This window comes from Kogia breviceps, chromosome 5 (genome assembly GCF_026419965.1).
Source record: "Kogia breviceps isolate mKogBre1 chromosome 5, mKogBre1 haplotype 1, whole genome shotgun sequence".
In the NCBI taxonomy this organism is placed as follows: Eukaryota; Metazoa; Chordata; class Mammalia; order Artiodactyla; family Physeteridae; genus Kogia; species Kogia breviceps.
This window is the reverse complement of record NC_081314.1, coordinates 87,243,364-87,251,875: the sequence shown is the minus strand read 5'-3', so window position 1 is coordinate 87,251,875 and position 8,512 is coordinate 87,243,364. Positions and strand designations below refer to the sequence as shown.

General features: G+C 39.6%; 1 pseudogene; it reads left to right on the top strand.

The window, feature by feature from the left end:
• The first annotated feature begins 7,614 nt into the window (after positions 1 to 7,614).
• On the top strand, positions 7,615 to 7,920 carry LOC131757340 (non-histone chromosomal protein HMG-14 pseudogene; annotated as a pseudogene).
• The last annotated feature ends 592 nt before the right edge of the window (positions 7,921 to 8,512 follow it).

Below are 8,512 nucleotides of genomic sequence, written 5' to 3'. Positions count from 1 at the left end.
AGCCTGTATGCTGGGCCTTGGAAAACCCTGCCTTTTGTTTACTGTTCAAACAAACTTTCTTTAACAGCAGCACATATAAAAGACTTCAGAATTTAATTTATTGCAGTGTAATGAGGCCACCAAGAAGAGATCAAGGTAAAAGTCAACCTTCCTATTTTTAAAAATGAGCCCATAACAGCTTGACTTGCTCTCCAATCTTCTCTGAAGCCTCCTCCCTTTGGTAGGTGTCTTCCACTCTATCCATACTAAATCACTTACAGCGCCCATCAAATACCTCTTTCCTCCATGCCTTGGTATGTGCACATGTCCTGCGCCCATCAAATGCCTCTTTCCTCCATGCCTTTGTACATGCATATCTCCTGTTTGAAATGCCATTCTCCTCTCCCAGGTAGCTCTAACTTGTCCTCCAAGACTTGATTTAAGGCTTCCCTTCTGGGAAGTCTAAGTCCTTGCCCAAAACCCACCACCAGCTCCAGCCAGGAAAGGATGTGTGGGCTTGCTCTGTGTTCCCATTTTACAGTTAAGAAAATCGCAGCCCTTCTCTCCCTGAATTACAGTTATCTCTGAATATCTGTATCTTCCAAATAGACAGTGATCTTCTTTAGATCTGGGATTGTTTGTTCACTGTCTCATCTCCAGATCTAGCCACACATTTGATCCTTAGTAGTCACCCAGTCAGTTTTAGATGAATGAATAAATAAATGAATGATCTACCTAATGAATGCAGAGTTTTAACCTGGAGTAGAGGATTCTAAGAGGCACAAGAGAGGGGTCTAGATACCCTGAGGTACTGGCATTATCATAATAATAGCTAATCTTTATTTATTGTTTAATAAGTACCATGCTATGTTTCAAGTTTTTTATGTGGATCATATAACTTACTCCTGGCCAAAACCCAATACGGTAGTACTATTACTATCCTCATTTTGCACATGGAAAATCTGAGGCACAGAGAAGTTAGGTAAACCTCACAGACTTGGGCAGCAGAACAGGGTGAAGCCAGGTTTGAAGCCAGAGGTTCGACCCCAGAGCCCACACTCTTAACTACTAGTACAAGGTACCTGCCTATGCTGCTACTGTAGAAGAAGGAAGAAACTATTATCAGCATCTGAGCACAAAGCTGACATATATTGTTAACTCAATAACTGTCTCTATGATGATTTGCTCTGACTGACCTAAAGGCTGGAATTCTGTTGAATGGTCTTAGCTATTAACTCAACAGAAAAAATAATTTTTTTAACAATTAGAGCTATCCAACAATGGAATAGGCTAGCTCTGAAGCCACTCATCTGTAAAAATATTTAAGCAGAGACCAGGCTACTACTAAGTGGGGGATTTCAGATCTGGAATTCATACATATCAGAAGGATTCATACATATTCATACAACTTACCTGTGCACAGGTAAGTTGTCCGCATTGATGCCACTGGAGTTATGCTTTGGTCAAGCCATATATGCAGAGATATAGTGACTATTGTATAGAACTTGGCCAAATGAGGTCAGTGAACTCTTTCAAAACTAAGACACCATTCAGGCCCAACTCAAGAATTTTCTAACAGTAGAGATGGACATAAAGCACTGTGGAAAGCAGGTGAAGTAAAAGGATAGGAGACATATCTGCCTCATTGTCAAGTGACAGTGTCTGTATCATTTAATCTTTCAGAGCCTCAGTTTCTTCAGCTATTGGATGGGGGTAATAATAGCTCTCTTTCAAAATGTGGGGATCAAAGAAAATTTTTGAAAGAGGGAGAATGTGATATAAATATAAATTGTCATGAAAGAGATGTAAAGTTATGAGGCAATTGTAAGTTAAAGTCAGGTATATACATACTTATTCTGCCTATAATTACCACCAGCTCTCTTAAAAATTTTCCAGCATGATTCAGGTATCTTTGTCAAAAATGTTGCCCTCTCATAGCCTGAATACATTGGTTTACCTCATATGAACTGGTACCTCTTCCTGGATGATATTTTCTGTGTCTTAGCCCTTATACCATAAATACAGTATATAAGCAGCCCTGACTATTTAAAATTCTTAAGTTGCTGAGGTCAGAGACAACTTAGGAATTTTAGGGTTGGTAGTTTGAGAATCATCCTCTTTCTCTTTGCTGTATAGATAGCATCCACTGAACATGCACAGTAACTGCTTTTGTTTGATAGTTATACCTGCAGGAGCATCTGTATGTGCAGATCTGGACTGTGGTTTAATCTCAGGGGTAGGCAGCCTTGGTCAAAGGAAAAAAAATTCTGATCCCTCCGGTTACAGAATTACCCTTGGTGAAAAGCACTGTATACACCAATCAGACAAATTGTCAAATGATTTGTAATGGAATTAAAGAAGAAAGTAGTGCCAGAATAAATGAAAAGGGATAAAGGAAAAACGAACTAAAAGAAGAAAAGAATAATAGGAAGAAGTGAAATAAGAAGATAGAGAAACTCAAGGAGAAAGAAGACAACAGAATGAGAACAGTAAAACAAACAAACAAACAAAACAACCCATAAAGAGATGAAGAAAAGAACAAGTCTTCAGTACATGTTTTACTGGTCACTTGAAGGGGTCCCCTGAACGCTGCTGTTCTCTCGATTTTCAGAGATGGATTAGCAAAATATAAAGTGAGCATAACTTTGCTAACTGTGTTGGTACGGAGTCACCTTGGACCTCATCAGCATTGCTAAACATCACCCGTAACCTTTCCATTATCACTGAGGGTCTGCTCAGCACCAGGCCCAACTGCTCCAATAATTTCAATTACTTTCCCCGACAAATTTTATGTTTCATGTATTTTAGTGGCCTGATAATTATGATTTCTCTCATTTCTCGCTATCGAGCTTAATGGGTTCCAGCATGAGTGTACAGTTTCAGAAATGAAGTTCCACTTGAATTCACAAGTTATTATCTCCTTTCATTAATGGAATTGGAAAAAAGAGAGTGGAAAAGAGATAAAGAATGAGGAAGAAGGAAAAGATAAGTGAGCAGGAGGAGGGGGAAAAAAGAAAAAAAACAAACAGCCAGGATTAAAGAAAAAGAAAATCAGCCAAATGTGAAAGGAAAAGCCAGACTGAGTATACAGAGAAAGTAGAAAGGAAAGTATGCAGACAAACTTTTTAAAAAAAATATGAAAAGCACCAAACAGATTACTTCCATTATTAGGCACATGACTAATAAAGCAGCATAGGGTGTTGGAAAATTCTCAGGCTTTGTAGCTAGACCACAATGGGTTTGAGGAACCTGGTTCTTTTGTTTACTAGCTCTGTGGTCAAAAGCATGTTACTTAACCTTGCTGAGATTCAACTGTCTTCTTCTCTGTATGGATAAGAACATTGAATCTATGGACTAATTCCCTTTCCTCTTTCTTAATCCCTCTTTCGTGTGTGAGTGTGAGTGTGTGTGTGTGTGTGTGTGTATCAACATATTTTAATGGAATGACAATTATGTACAAGAAACTGTGCTGGTGCAGGGAGATGGGCTTTCTGAGAGGCTGCAGAGCTGAAGGCAAAGATATATGTAGAGCTTAGGTGACCTGGGCAATGACAAAACTCTCCTCCCACATGGGAGGCTCTGATTCAACTCCCACTGTCTGGCGTAAGAAATGGAAATGTCCAATTCTGAAGACACTCTCATCAGTGGAAGCCCTAGTAAAAAATATTATTTGCATCAGTTCTACGTGATGATTATGTAAGCCCCAGGAGGAAAGGACTGTGACGCAGCAAGGCATCAAGGGTTCAGATCCATTAAGACTTTGTGTCTCTGGCAGCTTTGTGAATTCTGATTTGGGGCCAAATAATTGGTAACTTACTCCGACCTTATAGTTGGGTTATGCATGTCATCTCTTACAACCAACATTTATTCCATCTGAAGAGGTATAGCTGGGAAAAGTAGGAGATAGAAAAATGAAGAAGACATAACTCTTGATTTCAAGAAGCTAATAATGCAGTAGGGGACATAGAATAAATACATAAATAAGTATAATAGAAAATGAATATGATAAGTGGTATAAAGTGTCACATTGGATCATACAGGTTTGAGAAGGAAAATGTTATATATTTTATAAAAGATTATCTTTTAATAAAAGCCCAAGTTTTAAGCCAAAGGAATGAAACTCTAGTTTTACAATTTTAAGCATCAATGAGCTACCTGGGAAAATAAAAGGAGGATTACAGAGTACTTTCCTATTTCCATGAAAATACATCACATAGATGGCAACGACTGAGTCCTGTACTGAAGGCACTTGACGGGATAAAATGAGAAAATTTAGGAAGAAATTCCCCAAAAAACATTGGAATTAAAACATTTTAAAGATAACAAAAAGCAACTGTAGTGAAAAATTAGAAACAAGCAACCCCCCCCACCATATACAGAAATAGCTGAAGTGATGATTCATATAAAATGCCTCTACTATGTATTCTGCAACTGAAAAGGTTAACAGTTTTCTCTAATAATCCTAGTAGAGGCCACTGAACGATGACTTGTCTTCTTCAGTTCCATTACAATGAAGTAAAAATGGATGCTCTTAATGTGGACTGAAAGAAAAGAAATAATTAACTTGACAATGTGCTCCTCTTTCACCAAGTACCTTTCTGCAAAGGCAACTAAAACTAAAGACAACTGGACATTTTTTAAGGTTATCTATATTTTTCTGTGAATATATTAAAAAAATTGTTTGGGAGGTATTTGGTCAATATAGCAATTGATTGACACAGTCCTATATCAGCTTTTGCTTTCCGAAAAAGCATACACCCAACTGGAGAACCGTGAGCCTACCTGCCCCACTCCAGGAACTGTGTGTGTGGCACATGAGATACAAAGACAAGTGAGGAAATCTTTCTCTCAAAGCCCCAGTACTTTATTTGGAGAAACAAACACATACAAAAATAATTACAGCCTCTGAGAGAGGCAAGTACAAAGGACTATGGTCGCTGGTGGGGGAGAGGTGACAACTAAGAGAGTGGCAGGAGGGTGGAAGCTTCACGAATATGTCAAATTTCAACCTGGCCTTCAGGAATCCCAGGAGCTTGCCTGGTGGTGAAAGGAAGGGAAGGGGTTCGTTCACATGTCAAGAAGGGTCTACACAAGTCCCTGTTTGCAAGGGTCATTAGGGATTCAGGCAGGTGCTGTTTGTCCTACAACCTGCTTATTGACTATTTCCAAGTTACAACTTGACTAAGATAATGTTAGTGGTCCACAGAGGGCTTTGGCAGTAATTAAAAAAAAAAAAAAAAATCAAAATGAGTGCCACCTCTAGGTATTTGGCTACTTTGGGTCACAAGTCTGTTGTATCTCAGCAGGATCACATTAGGCCCAAATGAAGAGACTTGACATTGTCCTTCTAGTCTCATTATCTTTGACAAGGGCCTTCCTTGCCTCAGTTAATCATGACAGAGAAGCACTGAATGTGAGAATATAGATGGTGAATTGAGGGGACATAAGGGAACCCGGGCTTCCTGTGTTCTGAAATCACCAGCCAATGCATTGCAGCTTCTTATGGAGGCTGGGGCCCAAAAACTCAATTAGCATCCACGAATCCAGAACCTCAGAGGCAGGTCTCAGGTTCCCTGGATTCATTTGAGCTACTAAGCATCCTGCTTTGGTTTCTATCATGTCAACTTACTTTCCTCATCCAAGGGTCAGCTAGAATAATAATACACACAGAAATCTTGAAAAGTCAAATCTCATATTTTAATTCAAAGATTCCATGGCCTACTAAAATGACTCCTAATGTACTTTGAAGAATAAAACCTTCCTTAACCTTTCCACCTCTAGAGTTCAGAACATTAACAAAGAATTTCTTTCCTCCTACTTTTTGGAAGTTATTCTGTGTTTCTTGAACCATGTTAATTCTGGAAAATCTCTACGTATTCATATCTCTGAGTATGAACAATGTGAAAAATCCCATGTTGGCTAGAAATTTTTTCTTTCTTTTTCTTTAAAGACCATGGAACCAGTGGCTTCCTGGGAGTAAATATAATTCTTGAAATAAAATATGGGCTAAAGTGGTCTTTTAATCTTTAGAGTTAGATCTTCAATGTTCTTCATATCTTGGTATCATCCTCAAAGTTTTGTGGATATTTTTAATAAGCATCTGTTGAAAATAAGACTCCTAATAAGATCCAAGAGGGAGGGGATATATGTATACATCTAACTCATTCACTTCATTGTGCAGCAGAAACTAACACAACATTGTAAAGCAACTATACTCCAATTAAAAAAAAAAAGCTAATGGAAATAGGAATGATGGAGTAGAGGACAGAAGGTGTAGAAGATGTTTTATAAAAGGTTGGTGGCCTGGGGCTTCCCTGGTGGCGCAGTGGTTGAGAGTCCGCCTGCCGATGCAGGGGACACGGGTTCGTGCCCCGGTCCGGGAAAATCCCACATGCCGCGGAGCGGCTGGGCCCATGAGCCATGGCCGCTGAGCCTGCGCGACTGGAGCCTGTGCTCCATAATGGGAGAGGCCACAACAGTGAGAGGCCCGCGTACCACACACACACACACACACACACACACACACACACACACACAAAAAAAAAGGTTGGTGGGATTTATATGTCCCCATTATCTACCCCAGCCCATGGTCCTGATCGTAATCGTCCCAGTAAATTATGTAGCAATATGATTTATCATGAGAAATAATATTTGGATCACTTATTGAAGACCCATTTTATGTCAGACGGCTTGCATAATCTAAGTCTAATTTTTGCAAACATATTTAGAATTGAGAAAACCGTTTCGGCAAGCTCAAGAGACTTACCTAGGGTTACACATTCAAGTTAATGCAGAGAGAGGATTTGAACATACGTAATCCGAATCCCAAACCAAGTGTTTTCCCCTTTTCTGCTAAATCCTATTTGTAAGACTTGTGATGGTCAGAAGAATGCAGAGTCTATCTATTTCTTCCAGCTAAGTAGCTCTGGTCAGGTTGCCTAACCATTTTTTTTTTTTCCATAAAGATACACATTTTTTAAAGACACATTAAAATGCCATTTCTGTCTTCTGACTTTAAAAGGGGTCTTAATAATATCTGTGTTGTAAAAGAAGGAGGAACAGATCTGCCTGAAAGTGGTTGAGTTGTAAGGAGGGATAGTGATCTGGGGGAGAGGATTCTGTTGCAGGAGAAGTTTGGAACACAAAGTCTGAGTCAGAGATGTCTCTACCACACTTGTTGTCCGACAGAAATATGACGCAAGCCACATGCCTAGATTTAAATATCCTAACAGTCATGTTTAAAAATGTAAAAATAAACAGGTGGTTTTAATTTTAAGAAGATCTGCAATCCAGTGTATCTAAAGGATTACCATTTTAAGATATAATCAACACGAAACATTCACGATCTGTTTTACATTCTTTTTGTGTATGAAGTTTTTAAAACGTCTGGTATATGTCTTACACTTGGAGCACATCTTTATTTAGAAAGCTTCGTTTCAAGTGCTCTAAAGCAACCTGTGGTCAGAGTTGACCATACTGCACAGCAGAGTTCTAGTAGCTTAAGAAGAAAGAGAAGGTGATCAAAAGGAGTTTACATGCGGGTCCCAGCAGCTCGGGAGGCGGGAGGAGAGGCGGCGGCCAGGCAGCCCAGCTTCGAGAAGGCTCTCTGCGCGCCCTGGCCGCCCCGTCCCCACGATGCCCAAAAGGAAGGTTAGCTCCGCCGAGGGGGTGGCGAAGGAGGAGCCCAAGAGGAGGTCGGCGAGGTTGTCAGCTAAGCCGGCTCCTGCAAAAGTGGAAATGAAGCCAAGAAAGGAGGCAGGAAAGGATAAATCTTCAGACAAAAAAGTGCAAACAGAAGGGAAAAGGGGAGCAAAGGGAAAACAGGCTGAAGTGGCAAACCAAGATGCTAAAGAAGACTCACCTACAGAAAATGGAGAAGCTAAAAACGAGGAGAGCGCAGCTTCTGATGAAGCAGGAGGGAAAGAAGCCAAGTCTGATTAATATCACATACCTGGTCCTATCAGGGGTCCCTGTTTCCCTCCTTGCACAATCCAGAGGAATATTTTTATCAACTATTTTGTAAATGAAAGATTTTTAGTAGCTCTAGAAACATTTTTAAAAAAGAGGGAGTCCCACCTCATCCCATTTTTTAAGTATAAATGCTTTTTTTTTTAAAGGTGAAATCATTTGCTGGTTGTTTATTTTTTGGTACAACCAGAAAATAGTGGGATATTGAGTATGGGAGACTTTGGTTGTCTTGGGTGTCAGCTTCACCTTCCACAGATGGGGGGTAGTAGCTTTTATATCCTATAATACAAAGCATAGTAAATGGCAGTTTGGAGACAGTTGTGCATTAAATGTCTTAAACGCTTTAAATTACTTCTTTTCCTATGTTGTTTTTGGTAGAATTGTTTCCTAAAGGAAACCACTCACCCCTTGATCATGGCTCTCCTGGGCAGAATTTTGTGCACTTTGTAACATCTTTGGTAATGGTAGTCCAGTTCTTCTAGTAACTGTTAATGTTCTGTGGACGACTGACAATTTGAGTATGTAGTGTATATGATACTAAATTATGAATTAGTGCGACTTATGA